The 23,589-nt window shown below is 41.2% G+C and overlaps 1 long non-coding RNA gene across 1 annotated transcript; it reads right to left on the bottom strand.

Annotated features, from left to right (window-relative positions):
- Positions 1–548: 548 nt before the first annotated feature.
- LOC130369112 (uncharacterized) lies at positions 549–16,197 on the bottom strand. Its single transcript, XR_008892669.1, has 4 exons — positions 15,558–16,197; positions 3,421–3,489; positions 2,406–2,527; positions 549–686 (listed from the first exon to the last, which is right to left on the bottom strand). It is a non-coding gene; the product is annotated as an uncharacterized LOC130369112 (long non-coding RNA).
- Between the last annotated feature and the right edge of the window lie 7,392 nt (positions 16,198–23,589).

Consider the following 23,589-nt stretch of genomic DNA (forward strand, 5'->3'; position numbering starts at 1 on the left):
CATGATCAATACAGATCATGACATCTGCAGCAGTTAGGCAATTTAAATTTCATATTTGATCACATGGACTGTGTCCTACTGTCCTTTATGGGTTAAAGGGGTACTCCATAGAGAGAAAACATATAAGTTGGTATAACCATGCCCTGGAGAGTTTATTTAATCTTTTTCCTTACTGCCTTTCACTAGAGTACCCCTTTAGTGTAAGAGTAGTCTATGGGGAATTTAGATATTATTACACTGTGTGTGGCACTTGTAATGATGTATATTCTATTAAATAAGTAATTAATCACAGATGGAAAAATTAAAACCACACAGAGGTACATACAATATAATTAGGTGCATTATTGAAAATAATGGAATACCCCTTTAACATACCAGACATTTTGGTAACAGTAGCTATATCTGTTTATGAATTTAGGAATGTGGTTATGTGCAATTGTGCATATAAGTAAAATCAAAAAAGTTGTAACATTTGTCAACAAAACTTTTTATTGATTTTAAATGTATGATAAACTCTTTAATAAACTATATCTCATGCAGGTATTATGACTGCAAAGCATCCATCCTGCGGAAAATCAAAAAGAAAAAGGCATTCAGGAAGTGGGAGCAGGAGTTCCGGAAACATCTACTGCCGGAGGGTCGGAGTGAGACAGGCCTTGGTGGTCCTCATATGTCGTCCGAGAGTGCTGGCGGTGAGTAAAAAAAAAAAAAAAAATTAGTATTATTAATAATTACTTATTCAAAAAATATAAAACAATCATACTAATCCCAAACATACAATTACACACACACACACACACACACATATATATATATATATATATATATGTACACACATGCATACATAAATACCGTATATGCCGGCGTATAAGAGGACTTGGAGTATAAGACGACCCCCAACTTTTACAGTTAAAATATAGAGTTTGGGATATACTCGCCATATAAGACTGCCCCTCCTACCACGATGTACGGTACCTTGTATTTCCCCCCACATTAGGTAGGCATCATGTTCCCCCACATTAGGTAGGCAGTATAGTTCCCCCCACATTAGGTTAGCAGTTCCCCCGCTATAGTAGGCAGGTCCCCCCACATTTGTAGGCAGTTCCCCCCACATTTGTAGGCAGTTTCCCCACATTAGATTGGCAGCATTCCCCAACAGACATACAGCTTCCAGCCATATACAGTGTATGGCTGGAGGTTGTATGTCTGTACTGCCACCACAGTGTTCCGATCACCACTCCTCCGGCCCGGGTCACCATCTACTGCTATGGCCTATTGACCATAGCAGCAGGTGTCGGGACCGGGGAGGGGTGACTGGATCACTTAAGATAGCACGGCCGGTCACTCACCAGGCCCCTGCCGGCACGCGTCCTCCTGCGGTCCTCCTGGTCCTGCGCTCCTCTGCCTCTATGGTTGTACACACAGGACGTCACTGGCGTTCCGTGCGTACAACCATAGAGACGGAGGACCGGACCGCAGGAGGACCAAGGGAGGATCGCAGGAGGACGCACGCCGGCCAGGTAATGGTAAGTGAACGGCGGACATCCTTATGGGATTTCCGGCATAGGAATACCTATGATTATCTACCCGGACCGGCTCCCGTGTGTGGCTGCAGGCGGGGGCCAGCCAGAGCAGGTAAAAACTAATACTGTATACTAAAAACCAGGGGGCCTCCAGCTGTTGTAAAACTACAACTCCCAGCATGCCCGGACAGCCTTTGCCGTGCTGGGAGTTGTAGTTTCACAACAGCTGGAGGCCCCCTGGTTTTTAGTATACAGTATTCGTTTTTACTTGCTCTTACCGGCCCCCACCTGCAGCCACACACGGGAGCCGGCCTGGGCAGATAATCAGAAGTTTTCCCGGCATATAAGACGACCCCTGACTTTTCAGAAGAAAATTTGGGGTTAAAAAGTCGTCTTATACGCCGGGATATACGGTTGATATCAAACAATCAAGAGAATGCAGCACCTCCAGACCCACAACACTCCAAAATGCTGAAATAGTGATGAGTTAATTTCCTCAGAGGTTAATAATATAATATTTCAGTATCTTCTTCTTTACCTATGAGGAAATAAACTTATCACTTTTTCACCATATTGTAGTTTATTTATTTAAGCTTTAACAACTTATGATGGCAGCTAATCAAAGTAATGAGACACACTGTAATGTAAACTTTCTTACTGCTTCAGTCAAAACATTACTAATTAATTATTATTATTTTTTTTTTTTCAGATCAACCAGGTCCATCTGCAGGGAGGATGGTCCACCATCAAAACTTGCCCCAATCACCTGTCCTATCCTCAGCACCGGCTGAGATAAATGTGGAGGAGGAGGTGTCCCCAGGTACACAACACCAACCACTCTCCCCAACCCTAGCTCCTCCCTCTGTCCCAAGGCATACTTACCTGCAGGTTGTAAAAGAAAACCAAAGGCTGGCCAAGGAGAACAGGAACATGTCGCGCGAATTGCGCAGGATGAATCGCACCATATTTGAACTCCACTGGTCTCAAAAAAAGAATTCCAAGCCCTGTTGGCCAAACAAATGGGAGAATTTCAGGCCATGTTGTCCCACCATAGCTGACAACAGATGCAGGCGATGCATGATTTGAGGGTGGACGCTATGTCTGCTATTGTCAGCTCTCAGAGGTTGCCTGACCCCATAAGCATCAGCAGCAATACCCCCAAAAAAACCTGAAATACTACAGTAGCATTCAAGGCCTTGGCCATTCAAGAAAAAAAAAAAGATTTTTTCTTTATCCTGTGTGGTGTCTAAATAATTACAAACATCACATTAATTTTATTTCCATTTTTTTTTTTTTTTTGGTGTTGTCCACATCTTGGGGGGGATTTATCAAAACCTGTCCAGAGGAGAAGTTGCCCAGGGGCCCATAGCAACCAATCAGCTCGCTTCTTTCATTTTTTAACAAGGCCTGTGCAAAATGAAAGAAGCGATCTGACTGGTTGCTATGGGCAACTGGAAAACTTTTCCTCTGCACAGGTTTTGATAAATCTGCCCCTTGTCCACAGTGCTCTCTGCTGACACCTTTGTCCGTATTAGGAACTGTCCAGAGCAGCAGGAACTTTGCTATGAGGATTTTATTCTAATCTGGACAATTCCTGACATGTACAGAGGTGTCAGCAGAGAGAGCCCTGTGGTCAGACTGGAGAGAAATAAAAAATAAAAATACACTGACTTATATTTTCTATTGGCACGTACAGTATTCTGCACAGATTTGATGTACTGCATATTATGCTGCAGATTTCAATATCTGCAAAAAATAATTTACGTGTGAATAGACCATTATGCCGCTGGAATATTTGCTTCTTTCATTTACTAGGGGTCCCTCTAGTGGCAGAGGCACTGTAAAGCACAACTGTTATAAAGAAAATTGATGGAATTTTAAGTTACTCAGTACTCACCAGTGATTTGCTGAAAGAAACTCCTTGTTTTTCACCCACTTCAAGGTCCAGCAATAGGATTCCTAAATCCTGAAAGAAAGATGGAAAGCTATAAATTAAACTAAAATTAATAATGTGATATTATGAGGGAAGGGGATGATTGACAGACCACTCACCTGTTTGAAGGGGCTGTTAAGCTTGTCACTTGCTTCACTTTTAACCCCTTAAGGACGCAGGGCGTAAATGTACGTCCTGGTGAGGTGGTACTTAACGCACCAGGACGTACATTTACTTCCTGTGCATAACCGCGGGCATCGGAGCGATGCCCGTGTCATGCGCGGCTGATCCCGGCTGCTGATCGCAGCCAGGGACCCGCCGGCAATGGCCGACGCCCGCTATCTCGCGGGCGTCCGCCATTAACCCCTCAGGTGCCGGGATCAATACAGATCCCGGCATCTGCGGCAGTGCGCAATTTGAATGAATGATCGGATTGCCCGCAGCGTTGCTGCGGGGATCCGATCATTCATAACGCCGCACGGAGGTCCCCTCTCCTTCCTCCGTCCGGCTCCTGCCATCTCCTGCTCTGGTCTGTGATCGAGCAGACCAGAGCAGAAGATGACCGAAAACACTGATCTGTTCTATGTCCTATACATAGAACAGATAGGTATTAGCAATCATGGTATTGCTATGAATAGTCCCCTATGGGGACTATTCAAGTGTAAAAAAAAATGTAAAAGTAAAAAAAAAGTGAAAAATCCCCTCCCCCAATAAAAAAGTAAAACGTCCGTTTTTTCCTATTTTACCTCCAAAAAGCGTAAAAAAAGATTTTTTATAGACATATTTGGTATCGCCGCGTGCGTAAATGTCCGAACTATTAAAATAAAATGTTAATGATCCCGTACGGTGAACGGCGTGAACGAAAAAAAAAAAGTCCAAAATTCCTACTTTTTTAATACATTTTATTAAAAAAAAATTATTAAAAATTAATTTAAAGTTTTTTATATGCAAATGTGGTATCAAAAAAAAGTACAGATCATGGCGCAAAAAATGAGCCCCCATACCGCTGCTTATACGGAAAAATAAAAAAGTTAGAGGTCATCAAAATAAAGGGATTATAAACGTACTAATTTGGTTAAAAAGTTTGTGATTTTTTTTAAGCACAACAATAATATAAAAATATGTAATAATGGGTATCATTTAATCTTATTGACCCTCATAATAAAGAACACACGTCATTTTTACCATCAATTGTACGGCGTGAAAACAAAACCTTTCAAAATTAGCAAAATTGCGTTTTTCGTTTTAATTTCCCCACAAAAATAGTGTTTTTTGGTTGCACCATACATTTTATGATATAATGAGTTATGTCATTACATAGGACAACTGGTCGCGCAAAAAACAAGCCCTCATACTAGTCTGTGGATGAAAATATAAAAGAGTTATGATTTTTAGAAGGCGAGGAGGAAAAAATGAAAACGTAAAAATGTAATTGTCTGAGTCCTTAAGGCCAAAATGGGCTGAGTCCTTAAGGGGTTAAACAACTGGTGACGGGAAAACATTCCAACTTGTAAATGAAACGTGAACTCAACTGTAACTGTTCAACTTTAAGTGAAGATGTAACTTGTTAACTTGTTTCAAAGTTTAGGGCTGGGTACCCTAACTTTGGCAAATTGACTTTTAAAAAAGTCATCTGCTCCATGAGCTGAGGGGCCAGTTGAGAACGCTGTGGGCATAGAATATTTCCAGTGACGGAAAATACCCGCTCACTTTGCACAGAGGTTGGGGGGCAGGATAGGAGCTCCTGGGCCACCATGCTTAGAGCAGGCCAAATAGCCCTCCTTTCGTCCCAATATTTCATGGCATCGGCAGTGGGTAATTGATGTGGTTCAGAAAGATAATTTTTATCATGTCTGCAAACTTGTCTCTTGGTATCCGGGAGGGTTGTCTGGTTTGTCCAACCAGGGTTTGTACTGTCTCTGCCCAAAAGTCAGCAGCTCTTGAGGAGGGTACAGCAGTGTTGCTGATGGTTGCTGAGTCTGACATTTCAGCAGGCTCATCTTCCTCTGCTTCTTCCTCCTCATCATCCCTCTCTTGTCCCACATCCAATAGCCTCTGTCTGTCACACACTTTGGTGATTAATTTGTCCTTCCAGCTTTTTAGGGCATTTGCTTGGAGAGCTATTTTGCCCTTAATCCGGGGGGTCACACATGGTGGCTAGCATTAGATCAGGGCAAGTGTCTGTCAGCTCTTTGATCCTATGCTGTAGTTGGACCTGGAGTCTCCTTACCAGTGTGGCAACATCACCAACTATATAGCTTCCAGTCAACTTTTCCCTGTTATTCAGGAAAGCATCCATTTTGTTTAACAGATGGGAAAAGAGGGGGATGACTTGCGCCAAACTTGCCTTCTCCTGGCTTAGGTTTTCCGTGACCGCACGAAAGGGGCTAAGTACAGCCACCACCTGAGCAACTAAGGTCCACTCCTCCCTGCCAAATGCTCTGGTGATGCCAATGTAATTTTCATGGGACATTGCATGTATAGGTTTTTGCTGCTCTAGGATTCTTTCCAGCATTTCTAGTGTGGAATTCCACCGGGTGCTAACATCCTGTTTCTGTCTGTGTTGAGGAACACCTGCCTTACTCTGCTCCCGTCTGAGTAAGTGGCTGTCTTTAACACTCCGGTGAAAATGCCCTGCAATTTTTCTGCATGAATCCAGAACTCCTGTGAGCTTTGTGTTGCTCTCTGAGGTGCCTTCCAAACCGGCCTTCACCACAAGATGGAGGACATGTGCAGAGCATCGCACACCCACAAAGTTGCCATCACGGAATGCCTTTATCATGTTGGCTGCACCGTCAGTCACCACGAAACCCATCTTCGGATGTGTATCTCCGTGCTCCCCAAGCCATTCTTCCACCATTTTTTAAAGTGCTCTGGTAATGTTTTGAGAGCTGTGCTGCTCATACAATACCTTCGCATGGAGGAGGAATGAGCGGTGGCCCTGATTTGTATTCTCAACACCAGCCCCTGTGCTTCTTGGACCTGATTTGGTTTGGGCAAGTTCAGTGACAATGGGCTGCCACCAGCGTGCGGTCAATGATAGAAAAGCATGCTGGTCACTGGGAGCACTCCACAGGTCAGTGGTTAGATTTACCCCTTACCCCTTTTCCAGGTTATCTGAGGCTGAACTCATAGTAGCACTGGAACTAGCACTACTACTTCCCTTTTTTTTACTTGGTGGAGCTGCCAAACTACTTTCTTCTCTCATCAGTCATCAACACTGCCTTGTGGTGTGTCCTCAGATGATTATTCATTCTTGCATTGGTGAGATGCCCCAAGACTTTGCCACGACTTACTTCCTTGCCACATAGTTTACAATAAAGAAAAGTTCCTCAATGTCTGTGAAAAACATAGGATGTAGAAGGACAACTCGATTGGCTGACTAGTGTCATGTGACAACTAACTCTGTAAAGGGACCAATCAAATAAATGGAAAAAATGATTTCTTAGTTTCGATTTCGTTAACTAATAACCAATGCATTCCGTAATTAACGAATGCATTCCGTAATTAACTAATGCATTCCATAATTAACTAATGCGTTCGTTATTTACAGACTGCATTATTTGTGAACAAGAGTCAACATTCGTAATTATCGAATGCATATGTTGATCGGCATTCGGACCTTAACGGATATCGTCAGATTGGCATTCATTAATACGGCGTTTTCGGAAAGACCCAATATTTTATGTTCGGCACCTTACGAATATCGTCAGATTAGCATTCGTTAATGAGGTGTTTTCAGAAACATTCAATATTTTATGTTCATTTTTCGGGATCATCCGAAAGTAACGAAAATCACACTTTTCGTTATTTTAGCGATTAGTTCTGAAACGAAATGCACATGTCTAGTCTAAGGTACCACTGGTTTTCACCAGAGCCCACAGAAAAGCAGGATAGACTTGCTGCAGCAGGGGGCACCCAGGTCGCTACCCCTTATACGACTCGTCCCCACAGGCAGCCGAGGTATAACGTGGCACTGGAAGGATGAGACACACACAAAGTCAGGACAGGCAGGAGGTCTGGGCTGGCGGCGCTGAAGCAAGGTCAGGTCACGTAGCAAGAGGTCAGATGGCAGGGGGCACAGAAGCAAGGTCAGGTCACTCAGAAAGGGGTCAAATATACGACAAGGCAAGTCACAAGTGAATGGGTTCTCTTTAACGGCACAAAGATCTGGAAAAGTTCTAAGGAAGTGCGGGGTTATATAGGATCAAAACAGACTAGCACCAATCAATAGTGCGCTGGCCCTTTAAATTTTAAAGAGCCAGCATGTGCCCTAGGAGGCACTTTAAGCCAACAGATGTCAGGGCATGCTGGGAGTTGTAGTTGTGAAACAGCTGGAGGCACCCTGTTAGAACGGAGGGCGGAAGTCGCCCCCAGCAAGCATCAGTGACGTGGTGCCTGCTGGGGAAGTCTGCCTGGTAGTGAGCACACTACCAGGCAGACAAAATGGCATGTATTAGTCAATAAGTATAAAAATAAAGGCAGGGAGGGGATTAGGGATAGAAGGGCAATAGGCAGGGAGAGAAAAAAAAGAGGGTTGGTGGGAGCTACCCTTTAAACCTGTTTGTATATTACTTCTATTTAAAAATCTTAACCATTCCAGTACTTATCAGCTGCTGTATACTACGGATATACTACAGAGAAATTTGTGAAGTTCTTTCCAATCTGACCACAGTGCTCTCCCCTAAAACCTCTGTTAGTGTCAGGAACTGTCCAGAGCAGGATAGGATTTCTATGGGGATTTGCTTCTAATCTGGACAGTTCCTGACATGGACAGAGGTGTCAGCAGAGAGCACTGTGGTCAGACTGGAAAGAACTTCTCAATTTTCTGTGTAGTATACAGCAACTGATAAGTACTGGAAGGATGAAGATTTTACAAATTTACAAATCTGTTTAACTTTCTAGCCCCAGTTGATTTGAAAACATTTGTTTTCCACTTGTTTCCACCGGAGTTCCCTTTTCAGATGCTGGGAAATATAAAAAAATGATTATTACACTGAGGCTCTATAAAAGTTGCAAAGCTGGAGAAATAAACTTTATGTGGAGAATAAGAAACATATGTTGCAATAAATCAAACATAAAACAAGAATAATTTAGATAGCAGTAATTAAAAGATAAAGTTCATGGATATTAGGTTATAAAATCATTGGCATGAACTTATTAAAGCAGCCACTGCGGAATGAATATAATTTGCAAGCGGGTATCAACTTTAATATTATTGGAAATTTAAAATAGAAAGGGATTAAAATACACGAAAGTGTAAACTCCGGGGATCCATAAGAATAATGAATTTAATTTTATTAGTCTCTCTCCACAGTGTGTTATCTTCTTACAGGAAGATGAAAGGGAATGAGAAAAAATTCTCATGCATTAAACTGTATAGGAGAGTATAGCAGACAGACTTTATTGAGGAAAATAATGTTGCAAAGTTTTTGTGACACGTTGAAAAAAACTAATAAAAGAAAAAAGAAAAAAAAAACACCAGCTCAAAGCAATATGTGCTTTTGTAAACAAACAATTGATATGTGGTATGAAATTATTTGTAATCTATATCTTTCTAGCTTTGTATCTAAAGCTAAAGATAACATTACAAATTCCAGCATACATTGTAATAAAGAATACATGATACATGTATAACACAGGGCTATTCAGAGGCATATTTAGAACATTAAATCAAAAAACTAAATAAATAAATATCTAAATAAATAAATGTCAGGTATTCAATATTTTGCAGTAGCTGTCTGGCACTGTTCTCAAACCACATTAATCTTGTTTGGTCTTCTCTATACCCTAAAACTTTTCGTACCATTTTTGTATCACATAGAATATTGTTACATGTGAATGCAGAATTGTCAGGACTGATTTTGCAATATATTTATGCCACAGATATATTAAAAACACATCATTTAGGCAGAACACCATTTTATTAAACCTTTAAAGAAAGCATTGAAGAACTAGTTTTTGTTTAGGTGTTTCACACGAGCATATCTGTTTAAGTCCATAATACACGTACAAAATAATGGATGTTTTACAGATAGGATAACATCAGTATGTAATCAGTATTTCCTCACCATATTGCTTCACTATTGTATCCATATTCCTGTATAGTAAATGATGGGCTGCCCTACAGATTAAATGGATGAAATATGAAACATATAAAGATGCATCTGTATTTTAATCACTCTCTTTAGACTTCTATGTGTATACTCCATTAACGAAAAATTTAAATGTAGTGCATACTGCGCTTTTTAAAAAAGTTTGCTTTTTATATATCCATGTGAATAACCCCATAGACTAACATTACCTCATTACACTCTGTAAAACAACAGACATGAAATGGATCTAAACTATGTTCGCATCAATGTGGACTATGTCAGATTACAAAAATGTACACAAAGATCTGGAGCATGTTGCACTGGGGAAACAATTCAGTACACCATTCTAACAGTTCTCCAGGATTAATACATTTTTCATAAGATTGCTGTACAATTTTTGCTGATTTCTTTTAATTATTTCTGTTTACGCTTCTCATTGTTGTTTTTTATTTGATAATATGAATAAATTAAGACTTGTAAAATGACTGAGCTGTGTTCTGACACTGCAGTTGAAATATGTTTTTGACTTGCAATAAAGTCTGCCAAGGTGTCTTGCAACAGAAAATCTGACTCATATGTGAATATAGTATTATTTATAAATGAATATAATATATAATATATATGATGGAATTGTTGCAAAAATAATATAGGTGTAACTACATAGAGTAATTATTTACACTGTTCGAAAAAATTGTCATTCAAATGAATTATTGTTAGATATTGTAATATATTACAATTTCCAAAATTAACCAGATATCAAAATTAGTATTAGCGTTCTCAAATTTACTAGAAATAGATGGCCATATTGCCTGAAGTCATATGACTAATTATTTAAAGGAAACTAGAAAATGAAGCTGTAACAGAACTAGACCTTTTCTTTTGAAACCAGGAGAGGGCAGCAAAACACTACTTAAAGATGTGCATGGGTTAGGTAATCTTTTTGATAGGGAACTTCCGATCTAGTTTTTAAAAGTAAATAAAGATTTAATATTGTATATTATGTAACTTGGGTGACCACATGGTGAGATATATGTCTTCAGATGATTATATAATCCTCTGTTATCTTTAGAGCTAGCCACCAGCAAGCCCTCAAGGTAGGGGGATCTTTGAGGAACACCCACTGGAATAAATAGCCTTTACTATTAAACACACAGACATGTAGTAGTAATAATAATAATAATAATATTTTTATTTATATAGCGCTAACAGATTCTGCAGCACTTTACAATTTTGGGGTACAAATAAAGAAAAGTATCAGACATACCAATTTTACACACTAACTATTCAAACAGGAGGAGTGTGGGCCCTGCTCGCGAGAGCTTACAAACTACATGTTGTCCAGTGTGAGCACTAATAATTAAAAAAAGGTATATCTATTTACCAGACAACACCTTTATTTAGACATGTCCTGCATTGGTTAGTATTAGGCATGTTTGTTACAGTATTATCTTTCCACCATTTTTATTCATTATGTTTTTAATTTTTTGCGGGTGGGTTTAACCCCCTTGAGAAGTTAGTTTTCATTTTATAGATATGCCTTTTTCATAACAATAAGTTTAGAATACATTTTTATTTGATGTTATAAATACAATTCAACACACCTTTTAATTTGTTTTAATTACAATGTACAGCCATATGTTTATATGCCAGTACTGCCGAGGTGCAAAAGGTACACAGTCAGTTGTTTTGGAATGCCTATGCAAATGTTTAACAGACATATATAAGCAGATAGGCCTGGAGTCCTTAAATAGATCTTGGGCTGCATGCCCACTTATTGTCATGTAGGACAGGGATAGAGTGCAGCCCTGAACTCGCCCACTCCCTCTTTCCCTGCCTACTTGCATACCCACCCTAGGAAGTGGGTCCACAACCACGGTGCCTGTCCCTTCTTCCTATATAAGTGATGGGAGTCAGTAGTCAAAATAATAAACTACAAAAAAACTGACAAATGTCGGGAACAGCTGGAGGCACACAAACTAACAGAAATAACCTAAACACACACAAATACACAGTCAACAAGTCAGGAGGGAACACAGTTCGATAGCAGAGTGTCAAAGGGTAGTTAAAAGCTGAGCCAAGTGTCACAAAACCAGAATAAACAATATATGAGTACAGAGGTTGCTAGGTCAGTTACAAGAATTTTCACAGGCAAAGCAAAATGGGAAAAGGCTTCCTTATATGCCCCTGAGCATGAAGTAGGAGGACTCCAATAGGCTGCAACTGAACATCACCCAAAAGTCCAGAGGCATAGTCCTAGCAACCAAAATAAACAAAACATTCTCAGGGCAGATTAACCCTACGGGTTCTGACACTTATGGTCCAAGTTGGTCCTTGTCTCTGTTTTTTTGTTAAGGGGTTATTCAACATAAGCTGTTGTTAGTAATTAATAGTGTTGCTCGCGAATATTCGCAGTTCGAATATTATTCGCGAATATCGCATATTCGCGAATTCGCGAATTTCGCGAATATAGCGCTATATATTCGTAATTACGAATATTCGTTTTTTTTTTTTTTGTTTTTTTTTTCTTCACAGTACACATCACAGTGATCATTCCTCTCTGCTTCCAGCTTATGTGGTGTAAAGAAGGCTGTAATACTACTGTGTAAGACTGACGTGCGGAAATTCGCATATGCGAAAATTAGCACATGCTAATTTTCGCATATGCTAATTTTCGTATATACGAATTTTCACATATGTTAATTTTCGCATACGCGAATATTCGCATATGCGAAAATAAAACGAGGGTATAACGAATATGCGAATATTCGCGAATATATGACGAATATTCGTCCATATATTCGCGAATATTCGCGAATTCGAATATGGCCTATGCCGCTCAACACTAGTAATTAAGTGTCATACAGTAATAGACATGCTTATTAAGGATTTGTGCTGCTGGCTTGTTTCTGGAAATTGATTACTTCCAGTTTCTGTGGCCTCCCTCAGACTAGAATTGTTTTGTTTCAAGGTGGGAGGTGACTTATTTCCCTCCCACACATCAGTCACTCCACCCATTTCAGCACATACACGCTCCATTTGATCACATAACTTGCCCGAATTCACTTGACACACAAGCTTTGGATCTGTGTGATGACGAATGCATGCACATGTGTGTTGGTAACTTCATCAGGGGTCTGGCTTCACACACAACAGATGAAGCAGCCAAGCCCCCTTACAGCACCTAACTTGTGATGTTTTGTCTCGGGATGCACAGCAAGCTGGGAAAGATCAGAGTCAACAATCATTTTGAAAGCTGCAGAAAATGAACTTCCGGGGAAAGGAAATACAAAAACTTTTTATACAAGCTACCAAACACAGGTAATTTAAGTATATTTGTAACTAGACAAACTTTGCTGCTGCCCCTGGCAAAGAACCATTCTAAGAACCAAAAATCCTGGAATACTTTTTTAAGTTTTTAGTAATTTAAATGGAGGTTTAGACTACAACTTGTTTCATACTGGCTAAACTTGGGTGTGAAATCTAAGGGATGGCAAGGTGGTATAGTCTTTGCTGCAGGATGATCCCCCAGATCATCGTCCCAAAAATAGCCATTAGATGGAAGCCAGACAGGACAAGAACAAGACTACATTTGGAATGTGACTCAGAAGGCAAAGAAAATTGACCGTTCTTGGCGCTGATCTCAGGAAAGCAGTAGGATTTCAACATCTGGTATAATCCTTAAATGGTGTATTGCATAAAATACCAGCAACGCGTTTCTTGTCTGAAACGCACCCATCATCAGGCAAGGTGTATACAGAGTGAAAACAAAGTATATAAAAAAGAAGGTTGCAGCAGCACTCTTGGTCAAAAAATGGAGGCTCTTAGCGCACGTATTGTTCAAAATGTGTCCCCCATCCACCATACGGAGGTGGCCTCTTGTTGGATGGGACCCTAACATGCTTAATCCACTCACATATGCTGGGCATATGGCCTCTGACTGGGTGACATGCAGGATCCTCTATCAATTTAAAAACCTCCTGTGAAACAGGGAGCGGTGCACGGCTAGAGAGGGTGCCACTCCCCCCCTAACTTGCATAGCAAAAACACAAAAAAATAAATATCCAGCACTACTACCTAATACACGGGTGCATGCTGCTGTAGCAAATACAAAGTATACAAAAAAGAAGGTCCAGCAGAAGTGAGTGGATTAAGCATGTTAGGGGACACTTCTGTGTGGTGGAGGGGGAAACATTTTGATCAAAAAGTTTGCTAAGAAACTCAGTTTTTTGACCAACAATGCTGCTGCAATCTTCATTTTTGTATACTTTGTATTTGCTACAGCAGTGTGCACCCGTGTATTAGGTAGTAGTGCTGGCTATTTGTCTTTTTTGTGTTTTTGCTACGCAAGTTAGGGGGGAGTGGCACCCACTCTAGCTGTACAGCCCTCCCTGTTTCACAGGAGGTTTTTACATTGATAGTGGATCCTGCATGTCACCCAGTCAGAGGCCATATGCCCAGCAGAGGTGAGTGGACTAAGCATGCTAGGGTTCCATCCGACAAGAGGCCACCTCCGCATGGTGGATGGGGGACGCGTTTTGATCAAAAAGTGCGCTAAGAGCATCCATTTTTGGACCAAGAGTGCTGCTGCAACCTTCTTTTTTGTATACTTTTTATTTGCTTCAGCAGCGTACCCCCGTGTATTAGGTAGTGCTAGCTATTTTTCTTTTTTGTGTTTTTGTTATGCAGAGTAAAAACAAGGTGAGGTTTAAAAACAGTAGTTACGTTCATAAAAGGTTACGTTAGGTTACGTACGTTGTTTCCATAGTAAAGCACTATGGCTTTGTTCAAAAGGGGCGGATTCGGAAGTGGGTTTGACAGGGAGCGCTATATGGTATCACAGCTTCAATCAGAGTAAGCAGACTCAGAGTTGAGTGTGAAAGCAAGCGTTATACTGCCCTATAACGTTGTTCAAAAGTGGCGGGTACAGGGGGAAGAGATGTGTGGAGTAATATTAGAGTTAGTAACGTAGTACAGAGAAAAAGGGGCCTGTTAATCAATGTGATATGAATGAGACTTAGCTTATTACTCTGGAAAGTATAAATGAGAGTGCTATAGACCACTGTGGCAGTGTACAAAAGGAGCGGGTTCAGTGGCAGGTATGACAGGCACTGTACATCGTATCGTGCCTGTCATACCTGCCCCTGAACCCGCCCCTTTTGTAAACTGCCATAGCGCTTTATAGTGCTCTCATTCATATTATCTCACGAGAAATATACTATGTATGTGAGTAACCTTCCACTAACAGTATATCCCTAACTATGCCTGGTTACACTTATTATTAATCTGAAGGACTTTGTAAATTGAATGTGTTTTAAGCTTGCCTTAAATTGAATTAGAATGTTACAGGATCAGTGATCACTGATGGGCTCTAGATGGAACCAAGAGATAATAGAAACAAGCAACAGAAACAGAACCAGGAGAAGTTCATGAACCTGAACCTTGAGCAGGCCAAGAACACACAAGCAGTTTGAACAAGGAATATAAGTAATAGGCCCAGTTAGCTCCAGAAGTGAAAAAAGTTCAGGAGCAGGTTAGATCATTAGTAAGAGAGCAAGGCAAGGCAAATTTTCAGAGCATCTGTGTCATAAGGTTTAGGCAGGACTATGGTCAAGAGTAGTCAGGAGCCTGGACCAGGAGCAGTACCACACTTATCAGGCATAGTATCCCCAGGTTCAGACAGGTCTAGATTGGTTCAGGTGTTCTTCTGACTTTAGTCTTTGGTTAAAGTGCAGAGAAAGAGGACAAAGTAAAATTATTATTATTATATATATTTTTTTTTTTACTAAAAGCTCTACAGAAATTGTACTCCTTTGTCAGTAACCACATTTTCTTGGATGCCATGCAAGCAGACAATATGATCAAGAAGCAAAAATGCTAATTTCTAAAACTGACAAAGGCATACTGTGAGTTAAACAGTACTGTTAAAACATGTCTAGAAAATATAAAGGTGAATGAACAAGGTACTAAATTTAACGCCCCAATGGGTGGACCCACTGTACCACTTACCGGTTAGGTGTAGGGCCAAACTTGGGAGCAGAGTCTAAGGGTTCCCCTGGTGTTCACCTTTTATCTTGCTCCAGGATGCGGAAGTTTGTTTTAACTTCAGGGAACACCAGGTCGCTGCCACAAGAGTGCTTCCGGTAAGTGGCAGCTGAGCAGAACCATGCATTGGGGATACAGGCAGGGAAGAGCGAGCTGACACTGGAGATGGAGTTTGAAACAGCAGGCCAGGTGATTTAGCAGAGCTGGTGCTGTTAAAACAGCTTGCTGGAAGAGTGAGGCTTAGTCTAAAAGTACAAGATCATACACTAGAGAGGATAAACAGAAGCAAAGTGATCAGTTCCTGGCCAAGATGAAGGTCAGCAAACTGGAATGCAGGAACACAGCAGATAACATTTTCGCTTGCAGAAACTACAATATTGCTCAGGCAAGGAACGGTGAGTGAAGAGCTCTTAAATAATAGGTGATGCCAGTCAGGGATTGGAAGGGAGCAGAATCAGAGGGACACACTGACCCTTACAGAGGCAGACCTTGTGTGACCCCTACTGAATGCACCAGACACTGTCGCCGCCTGAGACATTGCAGAAGGAACAGTCCGGAGCCTGGAGGAAGAGCTGTGTGAGTAGCTGGGCCGAGGTAGGCAGCGGGATGCAGTACATGCTGGCAGCAGTGTTACACTAAGCTTTTAGTAGGAATAAATCTAATGCTACTCTACTATTTTTCCACCAGAACCCAGAGTTTTTCTGGGTCCTAGTGCCCTTAGCTTGTTCTCTTGAGATAGTTTTGTGTTTTCTGGTGCAGTTCAGTTTCTCTGTTCCACCCTTGGCTATATGTGGTTCTATGATTTCTTCACTCAGCTGCTGACGTGTCACCCTATCCTGGCCTATTTTAATTCCTGAGGGTATCTGAGTATTGAAAGCAATTGTTGGGATCCAGGAAAGGTGATTGTTATGGGTGAAATCAAGTTCTGCTATGTAGTGAATTTACCAAACAAAAAGAGTGGCTTAAAGGGGTACTCCGGTGAAAATCTTTTTTCTTTTAAATCAACTGGTGGCAGAAAGTTAAACATATTTGTAAATTACTTCTATTAAAAAATCTTAATCTTTCCTGTACTTATTAGCTGCTGAATACTACAGAGGAAATTCTTTTCTTTTTGGAATGCTCTCTGATGACATCACGAGCACAGTTCTCTCTGCTGACGTTATTATAATAATAGTAACACTTTATTTATTGTTGTCCTTAGTGGGATTTGAACTTAAGTCCCCAGCACTGCAAGGCAGCAGCGCTAACCATTGAGCCATCATGCTGCCCTTAGCATACATCTGCTATGCATGGTTGCTAAAATGGACAGAGATGTCAGCAGAGAGCACTGTGCTCATGATGTCATCAGTGTTCCAAAAAGAAAGGAATTTCCTCTGTAGCATTCAGCAGCTAATAAGTAGTGGAAGGATTAAGATTTGTTAGGATTCGGCAGGCTGGATGTGGATCCTCTGTGTCAGCGAGGGATTGGTGGGGACCGTGTCAGTGGACCGGTTCTAGGTTGCTACTGGTATTCACCAGAACCCGCCGCAAAGCGGGATGGTCTTGCTGCGGCGGTAGCAACCAGGTCGTATCCACCGGCAACGGCTCAACCTCACTGACTGCTGAAAAGGCGTGGGACAGAAGGACTAGACAGAGGCAAGGTCAGACGTAGCAGAAGGTCGGGGCAGGCGTCAAGGTTCGTAGTCAATGGAGATAGCAAGAGGTCAGGAACACTGGTAAGGCAAACACTGTAAACGCTTTCTCTGGCACAAGGCAACAAGATCCGGCAAAGCAGGGAAGGGGAAGTGAGGTTATATAGACAGGTGCACAGGTGGAAGCTAATCAGACTGATTGGGCCAGGCACCAATCATTGACCTTAGAGAGCTGGCGCGCGCGCGCCCTAAGGGGCGGAGCCGCGCGTGCCAGGACGTGACAGCCGGGGACCAGGACAGGTGAGAGACTTGGGATGCGATTCGCGAGCGGGCGCGTCCCGCTATGTGAATCGCATCCCCGCCGGCAGTGTCAGTGCAGCGCTCCCGGTCAGCGGGTCTGACCGGGGCGCTGCATAGAGAGGAATGCCGCGAGCGCTCCGGGGAGGAGCAGGGACTGGAGCGCTCGGCGTTACAGTACCCCCCCCCCCCCTTGGGTCTCCCCCTCTTTTTGTCCGGTTGTCGCTCCTCATGGGACGAGGATATTGGGAGCGATTGTAGAGTTTCCTTCTGGAAAACAGAGAAGTCCTGGGTATACTCGTCAAAGGCAGGCAGTTCAGAAGGAGTGCGAATGGGGAGGGGGGGGCAGAGGGTGAAGCTTGGCACGGGGCAGAGTGTTGCCAGGCTGGGGGCTATGAGGAGGCAAAATTTCTGCTCGTTTATTGCAAAAACCCTCGGCATAGTCCTGATAGGCCTTGGGGAGACCAAGTATAGGAGGAGACACTGAGGCTATATAGACAGGTGCACAGGTGGAAGCTAATTAGACTGATTGGGCCAGGCACCAATCATTGGTGCACTGGCCCTTTAAATCTTAGAGAGCTGGCCAGGACGTGACAGCCGGGGACCGGGACAGGTGAGTGACTTGGGATGCGATTCGCGAACGGGCGCGTCCCGCTATGCGAATCGCATCCTCACCGGCAGTGTCAGTGCAGCGCCCCCGGGGCGCTGCAGAGAGAGGAATGCCGCGAGCGCTCCGGGGAGGAGCAGGGACCCGGAGCGCTCGGTGTAACAAGATTTTTTAATAGAAGTAATTTACAAATATGTTTAACTTTCTGCCACCAGTTGATTTAAAAGAAAAAAGGTTTTCACCGGAGTACCCCTTTAACTGTGTATTGCTGAACAAGTACACTGACAAAAAAATAAATATATCAGCTCTCTGGGACACCAAATACTTCTATATACAAAGCTTAGTTTAAAAAAAAAAAAGGAAATGTTTCTAATATATCAAAGTAAAAATATTTCACAGTAACATTTACCAAATTGGTAAATACATATAACATGATGCATATTAACTAACTTACTGCCACAAGGAGACTGTAAGTACAAATATAAGTGGCTTAGAGACCTCCTATTTCTTGTGGTCAAATAGCTTACCTTATATTTATATGATGCTGCTTCCTATTAACTAAAGACTTGTAAAACACTTTAAAAAAAAACTAAAAGTGAATAACGTTGTGGGTTTTCTATATAAAGAAGTGACATGAATTATATATAGATAATTCAGGATTGAGCTTGAGGATATATAGCTGTAATCATGGACTTTGAGAGGACAGATTCTCTAAGGACAATTGGGAGGAGATTCTCATGTATGATACTATGAAGATAAAGTAGCAGATATAAGAATCAGGTTATATGTATTTAAGAGTTTCATATAAATTACTGTGACATATGTTTATTATATCTTAAAAATATTTAGCTTGTTTGAAAACCAAGCTTGGTCTGTAGAAATATTTGGTTCCGAAAGAACCATCACTCGAAAGTTGAACTGAAGATGCAAAAAAAAAAGAAAAAACAGGAGCGCATCCTAGTGCATTATATCTGACATAAAAGGTGTCCAGTGCCTTTTAATACCTGTCTGGATCTTTTATTGAATAAATCTACAATTTTAAGGGTAAAAGCGCCAAGTCTGGAGAAATTTTTCTTTTATTCTCTCACCTGCATCTATCAATCGAAAGTTGACCATTATCTTCCCTACAGTTCTCTATGAGCTGTAAATATAGGCCATTAAAGTGACAGGTGAAAATGGACACTGGGCTTTAATACTGGCAAAGAAAGCAACGTACATGTATGAAAATGACCTAAATGTAACGTCTGAACCCGCTCAAAAAAGGGGTATCAACAAATTGGACAAATATGAATGGCACATTTGTCAATATGTTCCCAAAAAGCACTCTCATCTGAAAAAAAAGAAAAAGTGGTTCAATTAACTTTATAAAACCATGTTTAAAAATATTATTCAGGACTGATATCTGTTTTTAGGCTTGTGTGCCATTTATCATCTGATTTGCATTTACTATTCCATTTAGGAGCTGAGATTATAATTTATGTTGATGGTTTGGGTACATCATTCGGTTTATTAAAACACTAAGTAACGGAAAATATGTTTTCATGATCAAATGTAACTGTTTAATTTTCGGAATGAGTCATGTTTTAATCAAACACACAAAATTGCCATTCTGAGTCGCAGTGTGCAACTTGCAATTAATACATTAACAAGATAGAGAACTATTAGCCTTTTAGCCCTTCAAATTGTAACTTACTGCTTAATGGTGTACAGAGGACATATAATACACGCTGTGTACCATATAATACAGGCTGTATGTTATTAAATATATATATATATATATATATTTATATATATATATATATATAAATATATATATATATATTTTATAATTTGTAGCTTGAATAATTTGAAGTATGTTTATAATATAAAGTATACAGTATGTCATAATAAATCTGTTTATTATATTGTACTAGTGATTTTTCAACTGCATTTCTTTCTTTGGCTTGCTTTGTAAATAAAAGAAACATAATTGAAAATATACAATACTTAATCTGTGTATTGGCATTTTACTGTAATGGATTGCATTAGTACAATCAGCGGTGTGGAATTCTGAGCTGCAGTCTTCATTTATCAGCAAGTGATATGGAAAGAAACTGAGTAATTATCCAAGAAACTCATTTGTCATGGATTCCACAATTCTTTAAACAGGATTCTGTGGCAAGGAATAATTTCTGTTCAGGAAAGTAAACCTGATTTACATTCCTTCATACAGATTCTCTTTTACAATTTAGTGCTGCACCATGTAGCAGCCAACGCTATCTAATCAGAAGAGACACGACTATCGGATTGGATTAATTATAGGAGACTATACACCAGTCAGATTATCATCTGTAATCAGTATTATAAAGTAACGGCAACTCAGTGAAATTACATTTGATTTGTCATGATCTTGTGTCCTCTAATGTAACACAATCCCAGGATAGCAGAATATAACAAGACATCATTTGAGTGATTTCACTTTTTTGGAAAAATGGCACTGACGTTTTTTATGCTGTTCTTTGAGCCAAAACTAGAAGTGCATCCAACTGTAACAATAAGTATAATAAGTTCATTTATATTTCCTATTCTTTTAGAATACCCTCTTGGCTTTGAATGTTAAGACCTAAAGTTTCCCAGCAAATCATTGCCCTCTTATCATCCTGGTGCCATCTCTTTCCCTAAGCTAAAACAAAATAGAAATAGCACTCCATGGTGTAATAACATTGGAGATGCGTAAAGATAAGTAAGGTGGCGCTTACCCCATTTAGTTACATTCCACCACGTGTAACCATTGAAAAAACCTATGATAGAGGTGCCTGCAGCCGCTCCACATCTAATTAAACCAACCCCGAAATAAATACGCTGGAAACACAGCACAAGGAAAGGGATACGTTTATTCACCCATGATGAAACTCGTTTCATAGTAAGACTGCTTAATCAGGAATACTAATGTGAGCCCTACCATACATATATATCTAATACCTTAACCCCTTAACGACGCAGGACGTATATTTACGTCCTGCGCAGGCTCCCGCGATATGAAGCGGGATCGCGCCGCGATCCAGCATCATATCGCGTCGGTCCCGGCGCTCACCAGCCCCTTCCTGCCCTCGCTGGACCTTAGTGCCTTGTGCCTAGTGAAAGCGTTCATATTGTTCCTGTGTTGCCCTTGCCTTTTGCCGACCCGCTTGTGAACTCGTGCTGCCTGCCCTGACCTGTTGCCTGACTATCACCTGTGAACCTGTGCCGCCTGCCCTGACCTTTGCTACGTCCGACTATGCTTCTGCCTGTTCCTCCTGTACTGTGTCTATCTCAGCCACAAGAGGGGTTGAGTCGCTACCGGGTGGAACGACCCGGGGGGTTACCTACCGCAGCAAGACCATCCCACTTTGCGGCGGGCCCTGGTGAAGACCAGTAGTCCCTTAGACTCTGTTCCCCTGGTACAGCCCACGTTATCGCCCCTCCACCACCTGTCACCTGACCGGTTTGTTACATATCTGCATCTCTTATTCATAGATTTCTATGGACATCTGTAACCTGATATGTCATTGAGAGCATCCCAACATTTTTTTTCAGAGTAAATAATGAGTTTAGGAGGTTGGAGTGAATAGGAAAGCAACCTGTTTAGTGGACAAGTTTCTTGCATTTGCTTATACAACTAATTATCCAAAGTTTTTGGAAAGTGTAATGCCTATTTAGGGTAGGGACACACATAACTTATCAGCAACATATTTTACATTGTGGATCTGCTGATGACCGACCCTTCAGTGTGCCTCCTGCTGTGTCTGCTCATAGATGCAATCGGCCGCTGCAAGCAGACGCATAGACTTGCGAGTTGCCACGCACACACGCTGTGTTCTTAAAGACATCGCGGTGGCTCCCCCCACTCCCTGGGCTAGGCTGAGAGCGACCGTAATATCTGAGCACACTGCACATGCGTGTGGCAACTCACATGTCCCTGTATGTCTGCTTGTAGTGGTGGATTGCCTTTATGAGCAGACAAGGCAGGCACAGAAGGAGGTGGGTCGGTCATCGGCGAATTCCCAACGGCGTAAAATCCACTGTGGATCTGTTGCGTGTGACCCGACCCTTAAGCTTTATATACACTTAAAGGGGTTTGATCATTTTAACCAAAGCCAACAGTACATGAGAGTGAGTAAATATATAAAGATACGACTGATAGTATGTATCTACCAATAGTAGCTAATACATACATTTCCATTAGCTCAGTATATTGTGGTCCAATTTATTTCTAACAAACAAATCCAAATGTAATATAATATATAGATGTACAGCTGTCCTACATATGTCCCTGTTTTGCTGATAACAGACTGTATTTTTAAGAATTTTTTTCACTACTCTATTTTTATATGCCACATTATATTGTCAATATATATCTAACTCCAGTTCTGCCACTATGTTTGATTTGCAACTTTGATGAAATCATATGTATGTTCCAGACATATGCAGATGTATGCCTACATAGTTGCAGCCAAAAATATTCCAAAAACACTCTTGTCAAACTTTATATTTGATTAAGAGCAGGGTCACACGTACCATATTTTGCTGCGTATTTGCTGCTGCATATTTTCCTACCCATTGAAGCCAATTGGTAGCAAAATATGCAACTGATTTTGCTGCCCATTGACTTCAAAATACAAAGCAGAAAATATGCAACAAAATACAGCATGTGTGACCCTATAATAGAATTCTATAGATAAATAAAACTGATCTGTTTGTAATATTTGCTAATATATATGTATTCTGTTTGAATGTGATGTGAACAGAGCCTTATATTGATAAGTAATTTTTTCTGCTTAATTTCTTTATACATCTACAGAGTTCCAAATCTTCTACATAGATACACAGATAAATAATAACATTCATACTGCCTGCAACCACCAGTAGCAAGAGCTTAGGAGGTTGCCTAATATAGTGTATAAAATTAGCTCAATAGTAACACAATGGGCCTTATTTACTACGAGTTTAGGGTTTTATTAGTGTGAAATGTTGTTTCAGACTTGTAGGATTCCACTCAATTTACTATGGGGACCACAGATTTACAAGTCAGGAAAATTTTCTGACCAGCTTTTTCTAGGTGGAAATTTCCAGCCATTTATTCACAGGATTTTCTAGTAAATAGGTTGGGTTGTGAAACCACACCCCTTTTTGGACCGACCACGCCCCTTTTGTGACAGACCCTTGTCAGGATCCGGACTGGTATGCAGCGAGGACACTGGTGGTGGATCCTCTGTGTCAGTGGGGTGATGCCGTGGGCCGTACCTGGGGAACAGAGTTTAAGGGGTTACTGGTTTTCACCAGAGCCCGCCCCAAAGCGGGATGGACTTGCAGCGGCAGGTAACCCCCAGGTCGTTCCACCCAATAGCGACTCAACCCCAGCTGACAGCTGAGACAGGCGCGGTACACAGGGACAAGGCAAGAGCAAGGTCGGACGTAGCAGAAGGTCAGGGCAGGCAGCAAG

Source organism: Hyla sarda, chromosome 4, assembly GCF_029499605.1.
Source record: "Hyla sarda isolate aHylSar1 chromosome 4, aHylSar1.hap1, whole genome shotgun sequence".
Lineage (NCBI taxonomy): Eukaryota > Metazoa > Chordata > Amphibia > Anura > Hylidae > Hyla > Hyla sarda.